The sequence below is a fragment of the Podarcis vaucheri genome, assembly GCF_965113315.1.
Source record: "Podarcis vaucheri genome assembly, chromosome: 2".
Classification (NCBI taxonomy): Eukaryota; Metazoa; Chordata; class Lepidosauria; order Squamata; family Lacertidae; genus Podarcis; species Podarcis vaucheri.
This window is the reverse complement of record NC_138760.1, coordinates 49,127,640-49,142,249: the sequence shown is the minus strand read 5'-3', so window position 1 is coordinate 49,142,249 and position 14,610 is coordinate 49,127,640. Positions and strand designations below refer to the sequence as shown.

The 14,610-nt window shown below is 41.3% G+C and overlaps 1 long non-coding RNA gene across 1 annotated transcript; it reads left to right on the top strand.

The window, feature by feature from the left end:
- The first annotated feature begins 6,880 nt into the window (after positions 1-6,880).
- On the top strand, positions 6,881-12,952 carry LOC309527818. Its single transcript, XR_014217375.1, has 3 exons — positions 6,881-6,994; positions 11,100-11,395; positions 12,757-12,952. It is a non-coding gene; the product is annotated as an uncharacterized lncRNA (long non-coding RNA).
- Positions 12,953-14,610: the final 1,658 nt, after the last annotated feature.

The window sequence follows — 14,610 nt, the reverse complement described above, 5'->3', positions numbered from 1 at the left end:
TCTTAACTACATTAACAAATAGATTAAAAGAGCATAACGAAATAAAAAGCAGTGAGGGGAGGGAGACAGGGAGGAGTTCTTTCCTTAAAGTCACTGACAACTTTCCCAGCTAATCAGATATTCCACATGCCTTTTCAATCCCCAGACAGGTCAAGAAAGCATTACCACATAGATTTTCTCTTTTCTATATGTCACTTTCTCATTGGCTGCAGGGGTCAATAGGTCATGAGATCAGCAATCTCTATCTGGTTGCATCCAGGCCTTCCACTTTTGTGGGGTCATCCTCTTGACAACAGCACTCCATTTGAAACCAGGCTACTTTATTCTTGCTAAGTCCTTATATCTGAGGGATGATGTAGCTCATAATATTGCAGTAGAATTGAAGACTCCACATATATGAAGATAGACCTATCCTTGACTTTCTTTACTGTAGTTATGAGTGATGCCTGAACCCACAACAGATGAGGCGGACCCAGGCACATACTGGGACTACGGTCAGTTTGAGGCCATCATGCACCCATGACTAGTTGTACACCTCAGCTGCAGCCCTCTCTGGTCACCCCATGTCTCCACAATTAGAGGTTACGATGAGTTCAAACTCAGTCCTGTTTAGAAGAATGAATTATGAACTTTATGATACTTGGAACAAGGATCCCACTGGCATTCAAGAAACTGGTGAGACAGGGCAGATATAAAATCTTGGTCCCCGGATGTTCAGTCCAGCTCCTAGTCTTGTGCTCTACTTCTGACTCCCTGGCTGGATAGTTCCCCTCCTCCTTCAATAACCCTGCCTTTGATCTTCTCATTGCTGTGCTGGACAGCTCCCAGGCCACACTGGCAAGACAGAAAATCTCAGGTTGCTTCCAGACAACCTGCTTTTGAACATTCATCATGATTTGTTTGCACAATTCTGTGGACAGATTATCTGCAACACTAGTTGTTTACTGAACATCTATGCTGATTTCTTTTCAGGGAGGCTACACAATGTTGCATCAAGCAGTTGTTATCTCACATTTCCCAGTACATTTCCCCCATCATTTTCCTTACTGCAAAATGTCCAAGAGCGGTTGAAGTGATTGTGTTGCACAAATTTAATTGTGCAAACTGAATTTGCTGGAATATGATTCAATCTCACACACAAAATAGCAACAGTCGAGAAGCACCCTCAGTCAAGCAGCTCTGTGTTGGCAGGAATGAAACATCTGTCTTGGAAAAACCATCTAGGTTAGTGGCCTACAGCATATGTCACATCACAGCATTTTTATAATTTCTTCTCTTGGGTGCTTCTTTTTCATACTCAGTTATGAAACTCAGAAACAGACTGGATGATAATGGCAAGATGTGTTCCCAATATTCAGTCCCAGCTGCTGGCCTATAAGCTATGATGTGAACTAATTACAATCTTCAAAGGAAGCTCCATGTGCAGTGCATTGCAGTAGTCTAACCTGGAGGTTAGCAGGACCTGGATGACTGTAGTCTGGTTAACCATATTAATTGCTCCTTTCAGTTATTTATGAGGGTTAATCTACCCCACCATTTTTTAAAAAGCACCTTTTTGAAATGTCTGCAGTGACAGCCCTAGATCAGATCCCATAGAGTCATACATACCAATCTGTTGATATATATGCTTTGTCTCTTTCTTGAGGTTTGGGTAAGGTTTTTTTTTGGGGGGGAATGTGAAAAGTAAAATAAAAAGCACACCCCTCATCTTTTGAAGGAGACAGAGATAAGGAGGGAAATGCAAGGGACATAGCAGGCCCTATCTATAGAGAATAGTCTTGATGTCCCATGTGAAAAGCTTTTGCAATCCTTTGTAAAGTACATTATTTCATTATTTAATGGGAGTAAGTGCCATTAAACACTTCTGAATAATCATGGACAGGGTTGCTCTGCATTTTATGGAAAGTTACAGTGAATTAAAAATAGAAATTCATACACTCTTCAAACTAGGACAGCCTTACAACACCATAACAAAATGCACATAGTTGGATTCTTGAAGCATGTAAAAATAGAATGGAGGCCCATAGAATGAGTAGTGCATATGGTCCAACTAGATTGGCAGAATGACTATTTCACAATTTATTTAAATTCCGGCATCTGTGACCAAATATCCATATTGACTTTTATTCCAGTTACATGTAAAGCTTGTAGGCATGGATAAAAGGGGGCATAATTTGTATGTTGGGAAGGTTCTCTGTTGTCTAAGATGTCCTTTTTGGTATGGTTTGCTATGTTTTTTGGATCCAGAGCACCATCTTCCGTTATGTTACACATTGAAACAAGGAACACCCTGTAGCATCCCCTGCAGCGAACTTTGAAGTTCAGTGGTTTACAAACATGGAAATGCTTACCACAGCAAAAGCAGAAAGGTGACTTTGGATTGGTATGAATTATTCTCACAACCTTATGGCCATGTTTTCTTTAGTCCTGCTATATCTGTCTGCAGTGAGGGAACTAGTTATTTCAACTGAGGCAAAATGGCCCCAAACAATCCTGTTTGCAGGCTGCAAGCCACCAACTTCTGTTATCTGTGGCAATTCTTTGGGGGCATTCTTGTGGTGGGGAAGTAGCACTATCTTGAGTAAGCTTCTTCACAACCCCAACCATGGTGCTTTCATTAAAAAAACCAAACCATCAGCCATATGTCCCCAACTTTTCAGAGCCATGGATACAGCTGGAATTTTCAAAAGTGCCATGAGCACTACCACAAAATGGCTGCCATGGGAGACACCCCCAGTCACAATTACTTGGGAGTATCCGCTGCTTGCTTACACTCTGTGTATGTGTGTTTCTTGAACCCTAAAAGGAAGGGAGGCAAGCCAGAAGGAAGAAAAACAAACACATAGGACTGGGAAAACAAATACTGACTCCCCAGGAAAAGTGGGAAAAGCCACTACCCCCAAGAGAAGGTGGGGGGAAACATTGGAGAAGGATGATGAACATAAACAGAAGAGAGTGGGGAACTTACCGATCCACCCCTTGAGGGCAGGGAAAAACAAAAACATATAAAGAAACCCAGAGAGAAGGGTAGGAAACAAAGCAAACAAAGGCTTCACAGGGGCTGGGGGAGGCTTTCATATGAGTACTTCATTGGGGACATCAGCCCTAGGCCTTCTCTCTTCACCAGCCCACATGCTATAGGCCCAACCTGCACTATGTATTTAAAACAGTATCATAGCACTTGAAACAGAATCAGACCAGAATCCTGGGAACTGCAGTTTGTTAAGGATGCTGAGAGTTGTTAGGCAACTCCTATTCCCCTCACAGAGCTACAATTCTCAAAGTTCCCTGGAAAGAGGGATTGATTGTTAAGGCACTCTGGCACCTTCCATGCCAGCAAGACTGAGCTACTAAATGTGCTTTACTGTGTTAGGATACAGGTATAAAGAGAATAAAAGACACTTCTCCGATTGACACGTTGCTCTCATAAGCATCTCACCAAGCTGATATCTGGCAATTTCTATCAGTACATTATATGACCGTGGGAGGCCCATTTGCATCTTCGTCTAAGGTGTGTGCAGCTGGACCATCCTTGTTATGCTATTGACAGTCCGCCCTGCACTGTTGTAATTACTGCAACAGTAACAATGGAAGTGGCGTGGATTTTCCTTTTTGTCTTCATTTATCTGTATGAATTAAATGTATTACACAGTCTTGGAAAGCCCACCTTGCATTTCTATCTAGTTGTGTGCCCAACTGACCCAACCTAGTTCTGCTGATAACTTGCCCTACTCTGTTGTAATTTATGCGCTGTGGTCTAAACCACTGAGCCTAGGGCTTGCCGATCAGAAGGTTGGCGATTCGAATCCCCGCAACGAGGTGAGCTCCCATTGCTCAGTCCCTGCTCCTGCCAACCTAGCAGTTTGAAAGCATGTCAAAGTGCCAGTAGATAAATAGGTACCACTCCAGCGGGAAGGTAAAAAGCGTTTCCGTGCCCTGCTCTGGTTCACCAGAAGCAGCTTAGTCATGCTGGCCACATGACCCAGAAGCTGTCTGCAGACAAACACCAGCTCCCTCGGCCTATAGAGCAAGATGAGCGCCGCAACCCCAGAGTCGTCCGCAACTGGACCTAACGGTCGGGGTACCTTTACCTTTAACTGTGAAAATGGGCATGGGTTTACATAATCATCCATTTATTCATGTGCCACTTTCTCCCCAGATTGTGCCCAAGGCAGCTTATAACATGCCAAACATAAAACCACACACACACACCTGGCAATAGTACTTTAAATCGAAGCCTAGGGAAAATATGCAAGTTTGTTGTGCAGTGATGTACTGTGAGAAATGGGGAGAGGAATGTGTCCTATTTCTGACCTGAAAACAAGACTTGGGTGAATTTCAAGCCTTGGAGCCTTGGGGAAACTGTTTATGGATGTTTAGAATAAATAAAATCCCTCCTAGATCAGGATCTGTTTGCACCACAGCCTCACTGCCACAGTTTCTAAAGCTACCCCTGAGGGTACATTTTCTTTATGTCTGTCATCAAATAAAACTAGGGAAGTAATGTATTTAGAAACAAAGCTGGGGAGTCATTAATAAGGCTCTAGGTTACAAGGAACTCTTTATGGTTCTTTCTCTATTTGGATTGATGGGGACATTGCTTGAGAGCCATTTTTCTTCCGCATCAATTTCCTTCCCTTGGTGTGAATGATTGTTTGTCTGCTGACAGCTGGCAGTGTGATCAGCACACAAACTGTTCATAAATGTAACTGCTTTCAAGAGAGCTATTTGTACAGGCGGGAAAGCTTGACGTCTAATAGAAGAAACTAGTAGGCAGGGTATTTAGATTGTAAAATAAATCCGTAGCTGGTTAGAGATTGGCTGTAGCTTAGAATGGCTCACTCCCCTATTAGAAGCAGAAACTGTGTGTGTTGTTTTGGCTTGGTTTGTTGGTGAGGAGCTTCTTCCTTGATACATTGGTAGTCTGTGAATCATCTCCCACTTCAGGTGATATTCCATGATAGTTATACTCAGAGTGGACCCATTGAAATTTATGGGCATTAATTTCAGTGGATCTATTTTTGTTAAGTTGTGGGTGAACATATCAGACGACACAGCGGTTCTTCAAACAGCTCTTGTTTATTCACAGGCCAGAACAGAACTGAACTGAAGGGTTCGGCCAGCCTGCTTATATAGAGCTCCACTAGAACGCAACAGTAACCATTTTCTGTAACTATCCAATCACTGAACGTCACTTTCAATCCCTTATTTGCATATGTGGACCTCAGTGAAAACTATCTACAGTATCCCCCTGCTGGCCCAGGGTGAGAACTTCAGTACATAACAATTTTGACTATGCTTAACACTGAATATCAACATAGGAAAGCAAAACTCCAAATTCTGTTTCTGGGCAATCCATTTTCTGTGCATGTGCACATGTGTTTTCGCACACACAAAGTGAAATTCCATGGCTCACAATAATTATGCAAACTGAGCCTATAATGAACCCTTTTGTTCTCTTTAGCTGTTAGTGGGAAAGAGAAAGGGGCTGTATGGAGTAATAAAGTATTTTCTTCAGAGCCACACGCTGGATATAGACAAGCTACAGGTCTGTATAAGTGTTTGCAAGCAATATTCCCTGTTGAGTATGAATAGAATCGTAACACCTAAAAATGGCCCATTTAATAGGTGGCTACAATAATTCCCAGTTGAGTGTTGTGTATGTTGGGCAGGCTATAATGAATAGGTGTGCGAGTTTCAGTCATGTGACAACAAGTGCAGCAAAAGTCATAAATGAAACACGATTGGTGAAACGCACCTTTGACTGCTGGAGAGGATGGAACATTTTAAAACTCTTTATTTGAGAAGCACATTCTTACCGAGGCATGTTTGTTGAGGCAGTTTATCTCAGCCAAATATCATATAAAGGCAGTTTTGCACTTTATATGGTGTACGTTCAAGCTTTTAAAGTGTGCTCCTAAAATGTAAAAACATGTCCTTCCAAGGGCATGTATCATAATGGCAGGCAATAGCACTGCTTTTCTTACCTCCCATGGTGAGGGTGGTGCTCTGACTGGAGAGTTACCTCAGCTTTGTGACAGGTGAGAGAAAGGTTAAGCCTCTCTTCCTCGTGTGCTGTGTTCCCAGTGAAAATTGCCGCTACATCCTTAGTATTATGGCAGTTGGTTTAAGTTTTTCTATTGTGCTTGTAAGTCTCTTTGAGTGAATTGCCATAATAATGATAACAATCAGTGCTTTTCTTCTAGAAAAAGAACGGTGCAGTCAAACCTCAGTTCCCATACACTTCCGTTATCATACGTTTCGGCTCCCGAACGCCAAAAACCCAGAAGTAAATGTTCCGGTTTTTGAACATTCTTCGGAAGCTGAACATCCGATGCAGCTTCTGCTTGAGTGAGGGAAGCTCTTGCAACCAATCAGAAGCTGTACCTCAGTTGTTGAACATTTTGGAAGCCAAACGGGCTTCCGGAACAGATTACGTTTGACGACCGAGGTTTGACTGTACATTGGGTACCCCCCAGAAAAAAGCACTGAGAATAATAACATTAAAGGGAACAAACACTTCCTGAGACACATTTAACATAACATACAGTTAGACCCCTAGCTGTATCAGAGACACCAATAATAGTTCACCAATGGTTTTGCAAATCCCAGTTTATATTTTACACACAGCAGACACAGGCAATTTAACAGCCTGGAAATCATACCTGTTACAATGGATGTGCCACCCACTTCTCCACACTAGTCTGGTTATTTCCACCCCATCTTATAACGCACCCTTCATTATAATTTGTGACCTAAATTAAAGCAGTTACTCTAACAGAGGCTTTTCCAGGGCCTTGGACCATTAATATTTCCTCAGGCCTCTGAAAATGCCTTGCATAAAACTTTCTGATCTCAGTTGTCTCCATTGCATCACTTTAGCTGGAAGCTTTGTGATGATACCTACTTGTGAAAGGTCTCTTCCGACTGAACACTTTGGGATGCAAGTAATTTTGTCAGGATGAAAATTCACTGAAAACAATTTCAGAACAAGGTGAGTTAAGACTGTAATAACATTATCTAATTGAAAATCCCTTTAAGGCCTTTGAGACCATATTATAATAACCTGGCTGATTAATTTATAGGCAGCAGAGATTTGGAACATAGAGCACAGCTGGACACTGGCCAGTCTGATGTGGTCAAAATCAGCTAATGAGAGAGTTTCAGTCTGGTAACTGAGATACTTAATGAAAGTGGGATGTGAAAATGGAAATTAATTACTTCTTGTAGTTAAAAGGACGATCTTTGAAGCTAGTATACCTATGGCAGGCAACTTAGTGTGACACTTCACAAATCAAACAACCCAGAAGAGGAATTTTAGAAAACTAAAATTCATTAACACTTTAAACCAGCACTTTTAAAAAAAATGTAAGTTTTTTAACTATTTTAAACTGTGTGCTAAATTACTGTCCTGGGACCTTAGGATGAAGGGCAGGTAATAAAACATCAACAACAACAACAACAAAACAACAACAACAACATAACGAACAAGTGTTTTTATTTTTCCTTGTGGTCTCCTTTTAGGTATATATAACATCCAACAAGGAGGTACTTCTTGAATCCTCTGAAGAGTTATTGTTCAGCTCTTGCTTTGCTTGTTTGCTATCTAAATAAAATTGTAGGGAATGTATATGAAGGCTGGCTAATTATTTCATTGGAATTTGACTCCAAGGTGCCAAGGTTAACTCCAGTGCCAAGGTTAAAACCCTCTTCTTACAAAACCCATTGCAAGTACTCCTGAGTACTGGATTTCATCAGAGAAGCAGATTGGTATCTGGTCTTCAAAACTTGTCGACTATTTATAGCCCTTGTTTCCTTTGGGGCTCTTCCACAGCTCCATTATCAAACAGCAATCGGGTTTTCTGTGCATTGCCATTTGTTCCAATTTAGTGACAAAGAGCGTGCTTTTCGGGGGAAAGCTGTGCAGCAAATGCAATACTACTCGGACTCATGACTAGAAAGCATAGGACAAGCAGAAAAGACCCCTACTTTCTAGCCATGGACGAAGCGAAAGTATGGATGAACCAGGGCTGGATTTAGGTTTGATGAAGCCCTAAGCTACTGAAGGTAATGGGGCCCGTTATATGTCCTTTGTCAACAACAAATTGTCACTGTTTTTTGTGTTGAATATATGCCATATGGTAATTTATGGACCAAATAGGTATCTAAAGCCATTTGCACATAAAAAATAAGTATTTTATCAAAGTAATTGTTGAACTGAAATACAGTTAAGATGAAGTATATTGGGGGGGGGCAAGAGAGTGGGGCCCTAGGCTATAGCTTGTTTAGCTTATACGTAAATCCAGCACTGGGATGAACCCTACGTCAGAGCTACCTCCAAAGTTGCAGTTCTTCTAGCCAGGGGTCTAGGAAGGGGGGTGCAGGGGATGCTGTCTGTCCCGGGTGTCATCCTTGAGGGAGGGTGACAAAATGGCACTTACCGCGGGGCCTGGCCTGTAGCGCACCCGAGCCACGCATCTCTCCTGGGAGAGACATGGTGGCTCGGGCCCCCACACTACCCAAAACATCAGGTTTCGGATTGCTCACTGGTTCGATTTTTTAATGATAAGTAATATACAAATTTGTATAAATAAATAATTTGTATGTATGAATGAATTTGTATAAGTAAATGAAAAAATGCAGTGCTCTGTTGAACATCTATCATGCCAATCATCCATCCTTGGTCAATACACATCTGCACAACCGTATTTGACAAGACTAGGTTTATAACATGATTATCTGAACTTGTTGCTGCTCTGTTTGTTTCAGGTGAACGAAAACCACAGAATTACAATTAGTCCATGCTTTCTCACTTTTTTGCTTAGGAACTATTAACGAAGACACCAGGGCCTGGAGGCAGAAGTGGAAGCAAATGGGAAGAATACAAATGTCATTAATAGGTCAAACCAAGAACCCATATAATCCAGAACTCTTATTTTCAACAGTGACCATTCACAAACAAGGATAGTTTGTTGTTGCTGTTTACTCATTTAGTCGTGTCCGACTCTTCATGAACCCATGGACCAGAACACGCCAGGCACTCTTGTCTTCCACTGCCTCCCGCAGCTTGGTCAAATTCATGTTGGTAGCTTCAAGAACACTGTCCAACCATCTCATCCTCTGTCGTCCCCTTCTCCTTGTGCCCTCAATCTTTCCCAACATCAGGGTCTTTTCCAGGGAGTCTTCTCTTCTCATGAGGTGGCCAAAGTATTAGAGCCTCAGCTTCACGAGGGATGGTTGGTGCCTCTAAATTATAAGGACCAATCCACCCTTTTACCTCCTTACCAATTAATTTCTCCTTTAATTACATTTGCTTCAGAAGTTCATTCCTCCCCCTCCCCCTGGGGAAAAAAAGCATAAATTCTCGCGAACTCTCAGCTACTTAATTGCCATCTCTGATTTTTTTCCCAACAAGAGAGACAAGTCCAGGTTTTCATGATCATTTCAGCTTCCTCTCACTCCCCTTCTTTCAGTTTTATTTATTTAACTAGAAATATTTATTAAACACTTAATAAAAATTCTAACTTGTGTACAGAAAATAATATAATGCAATTATCAGTAAGACAGATAAAATCAACAAAAGTTTAAAGACACGCATAAATAACTATGACTGGGGAGGCTTGCTGAAGTAAAAAAGGAAGTCTTTAGCAAGATTCTAAAACAGTTTGATGAGAGGTCCTGCCTAATTATTATTCCATATAAATGAACCATCTCAATTTTTCACTCAGTTCAATGGCACGCCTAGCCAGCTTTTCCTGTCTTCCTTTGCCATTATTATTATTATTAGTAGTAGTAGTAGTAGTAGTAGTACACTGCTCATCTGACTGGGTTGCCCTTCAGTTCAGACGCATCTCAGTATTTTTGGCCAGCTCTGCCTCCAGCTTAAGGAGGTGTGGAAACAAGAATGTGTAATTTAAAATGCAAAACACTGATTTATTTCGCTTGGATGTGCAACCTGATATTTTCACTGCTTTTATCGGTCTTTCTCAAGACAGCAGGCTGCCTGCGCTTTGTGCAGCCTGACTAAGCACCTCAAACTGCTCATAGGGAGAGCATGAAGGTGATGGCTATCCTCTCTGATTTGGTTTCCCACTTCCAGTACCACCTCCCCAAACATGAATGTTCCATTGGGTTATAATGAGTAGTAGCCACTCCTGGCAATAACATAATAGCAGGAAGCAATGAAACAGCACCAAGTCTTCAGAATTGGTGGTACTGGTGATTTCAGACCCTTTCATTTCCACATTCAGCGTAGCAGTTTTTTAAGGAGCAGACTACAATTTCTCAGGGGAGAAAAACATAACCTCTGCCACCACTTTGTGACCAAGGGGGCAGTGTGTTGGGAGGCTCAGACACTTCACAGTGACCAGAGGAAGACCTCGAGCACACCACGGCCCCCATGGGCACCAGGTTGGCAACCTCTGGCTTACATGATGTAGAGGTTAAAGGACATGCATTTGCTTGCAGTTTCAATGCTTTTTTGGCACATAAGTCATTTTGTAAGTGACTTCAGTGCTTAAACTGAAGTAGATATTTAAATTATTATTTTAGAATTAGACCATTAGCTGGATTCTAGAATTGCTTGCTGCGTTGCACTTTCTTCTAGGTTTTTTCCCCTCCACAAGTTGTGATCACTTCCAGCACTGAGGAAGCATGCAGTTTATTAGACTTTGATCTAATAAACAACTATATGCATATTTCATTCCACAGCATGCCAGATATCCTTTCCCCTGGTTTTCATATTGTAACATTTCGACATCTGCTGTGACTCAGTTTACTGTATGTTGGCATCACCTTCCCACTCTGTTTGTATGAAATGATCTCTGTATGAATATTGCAAAAAACCCTGTATGCATTTTAACAACAAAACTGTGGTTTATTCCAAACAGTTAAACAGTTTGTTCTTTCTCTTCTCAAAGTATTTTTATTGTACTTGTTAGCCTATGCAATTTGTTCTGGAAACACAATATTTGAAATTCAAGCAGCCGGTACATTAACTTGAGATGTTCATTTGCTGCCCTTAAGCTTCACTAGCAAGAAATGCATTTGCTCCCAAACTGGAATTGGTTTTCAGCCCTTGTTATGTGTTTTTCTTTCAGGCAATTCCATAGGTGAAAATGGCTCTGTCAGTAGACTCTGCTTGGTATCGCTGGCAGTCTCGGTGGTCCGTAGAAGAGGTCTCCCAGACTCAGTTGGAATCAGCACCTCTGTTGTCAGCTGACAAAGAGAGGCAGAAATACGTCTTGGACAAATGGAGAGTTGTATTTCCCAGTAATGAGAGATTTCAAAAGGAATCAGAGAAAGTCTGTCGTGTTTATTCTGGAAATGGGATACGGACCACCAAGTACACTTTGCTGACTTTTATACCTCAAAATCTCTTTGAGCAGTTTCACAGGTATTTCTATACACACCACAACTATATAGATAAAAAGGTTTTGCATATATTTTCAGGGATGGAAAGGCATTCAGAAGAAATGCTAGAACGGTAAAGCAAAGCAAAAAGTGTTAGATGGGGTAGTTTGATTTAAAAAGTCTAACCTACAGTAGTTAAATCTGAAAACTCAATCAGTGTAGTGTACTGTAGAATTTAACAGAAAGCATTCCAATTCTCATAGGGTACAGCCAGGGTAACTTGGGGGAAAATACACAAAATATACCATATTCGATACGGCCAAACACCTACAACATTAAAAACAATAGAGTCCCATGGCAACTTAAAACCCCATATTTCATATGGGTAAAACCCCATATTTCATGGCTGCCATGATAACTAAGAGACTAACCCAATACATTAAGGTAAAGGTACCCCTGACTGTTAGGTCCAGTCATGGACGACTCTGGGGTTGTGGCACTCATCTCGCTTTAGTGGCCGAGGGAGCTGGCGTATAGCTTTCAGGTCATGTGGCCAGGATGACTAAGCTGCTATTGGAGAACCAGAGCAGCGTACGGAAACCCTGTTTACCTTCCTGCCAGAGTAGTATCTATTTATCTACTTGCACTGTGTGCTTTCGAACTGCTAGGTTGGCAGGAGCAGGGACCGAGCAACGGGAGCTCACCCCGTCACGGGGATTCAAACATCTGACCTTCTGATCGGCAAGCCCTAGGCTCTGTGGTTTAGCGCACAGCACCACCTATACTAGCCCACATATACATCGGATCATGGTCTCAACTTGATTTTCTATTTCGATTGAACAAGGAGTGGCCTTGTATGAGGCGATTAAGTATTTCCTTTGTCCTTGGCAGAGCATTCTTTAGTGAAGCCCAGCAGCTTGCAACCCTTGAGGGGGTGAGCATCTCAAGAAGCTGATTGATCCAAGTAGTGCAGGGGTCAACAAACTTTTTCAGCAGGGGGCTGGTCCACTGTCCCTCAAACCTTGTGGGGAGCTGGACAATTTGGGGGGGGGGATGAACCAATTCCTATGCCCCACAAATAACCCAGAGATGCATTTTAAATAAAAGCACACATTCTACTCATGTAAAAACACCAGGCAGGCCCCACAAATAACTCAGAGATGCATTATAAATAAAAGGACACATTCTACTCATGTAAAAACACGCTGATTCCCAGACCATCTGTGGGCCGGATTTAGAAGGCAATTGGGCCAGATCCGTCCCCCAAGCCTTAGTTTGCCTACCCATGAATTAGGGTTTCATACTTTTCCTGTTGTTGTTAACTACCCAAAAAGAACCAAATTAAGAAGTGGAAATCAAGTGTAAAATTATCAATCTCTTTTAATAGGATACAATTTTTTTTAGGCTGGCCAATGTCTATTTCCTGTTCTTGGTGATCATCAACTGGTTCCCACAGCTAGAAGTCTTCCACAGGGAGATTACAATGCTACCTTTGGTTGCTGTGCTTTTAGTTATCGCAATTAAAGATGGTGCTGAAGATTTTAAGAGATACAGGTTTGATCAGCAAATCAATTCTTCCAAGACTAAAGCATACAATAGGTAAGCCTTCTTCTGCTTCATTAACTAATACTCCAGATCTCCATTCCAGTGCTCCATTCCAGCCTTTTCAGTACTGGCCCTGACTTGGTGGAACGCTCTGTCACAAGAGACTAGGGACTTGACACAAGAGACAGGGCCTGCAAGACAGAGCTGTTCCGCCTGGCCTTTGGTTTGAACTCAGTCTGACCCTTATGTTTTCCCTCCCCTTACGGTTTTGATCCATGGGCTACTTTTAAAATGAGGCTGCATTTTAAATTGCATTTTAACCTGTATTTTAAATTGGTGTGTTTTTTCCCCCATTATGATTTTACTGTAATTTTACTGGTGTTAGTTGCCCTGAGCCCGGCTCTGGCTGGGGAGGGCAGGGTATAAATAATAAAAAATTATTATTATTATTATTATTATTATTACAATTAAATAACCGGCAATCATATTCTGTAGTAGGTGATTTCTGCTTTAAAATTCATGCTGAAATCCTCTTCTGGCTCTAGATGGCATCTTAAATATTTATTTTGGCAAACATATTAGAAAACCATTCTTGTGTTATGCTGGGATTACTTGAATTCCTGCCAGACTGCAACGACCAGTCTGCATGCTTCTGCAGGAGACACATATCTCTACATAGTTGTGTGTTTTTGTTGCTGTTGAGAAAAGGGATATGTAACTTCCAACGCACCTAGTGCCCACCATGAATGTTCTTGTGCTCCTGCTTGCAGGAGGAATCTGCTTGGCCACTGTGAGAACAGGGGATCCTGGACTAGATGAACCATCATTCTGTTTGTTTGTTTTTAATAATCTTTTATTAAGTTTTATCAATAGAAAGGTTCAGAAAAATACAAAAACAGAAAAATACAAAATTACAAAATACAAAGATACAAACATTAAACACAAAAAAGAAAAAGAAAAAACACACATATATAAAAAACAACTCCCTTTTTTTATTTCTCATCTTTAGTTAACTTATTTTCCTGACTTCCTCACGCCTCCCTTTTTTGTATCCCTTTTAAAAATTGGTTCAGCAAATTCATATCCAATTTAGCTTATCTATTATCAATCCCATCTTACATTTTACCTTGTTGCTAGAACCCCTTCAGTTCATTTCAACGTCATCAACATTCAGAAATTTTACAATGTTTCTGTAAATAAGTTTTAAATTTCCTCCAATCTTCTTCCACAAGCTCTTCTCCCTGGTCTCGGATTCTGCCAGTCATTTCCGCCATCCCATATAGTCTATTAGTTGCATTTGGATGAACCATCATTCTGATCCAACAGGTTCTTCTTATGTTCTTATGGCCACACAAAACACTTAGGCACCAGGGAGGAATGCTATTTCCTAGGGTCTCTGATGCCTGTAACATCATCCCAGCATTCCAGCAAGTGGCGCTTTGCATTTTAATGAGACATTACCTAATTCGCACTTTGTGAACCAAAATGCAAACAGAAATGCTGCTATCCTTCAAAATTAATACTTTTTCTGAATTTTGTGGTGAGGTTATCTAGACAAAGAATGGGTGGTAGTCAACTATGTTTTACTCAGAATAAACCCACTGAAATTAATGGATGTAACGTAACCTTTCTCATTAATTTCAATGGATCTAATTTAAGTACCGTATTTTTCGCCCCATAAGACGCACTTTTTCCCCTCCAAAAATGAAGGGG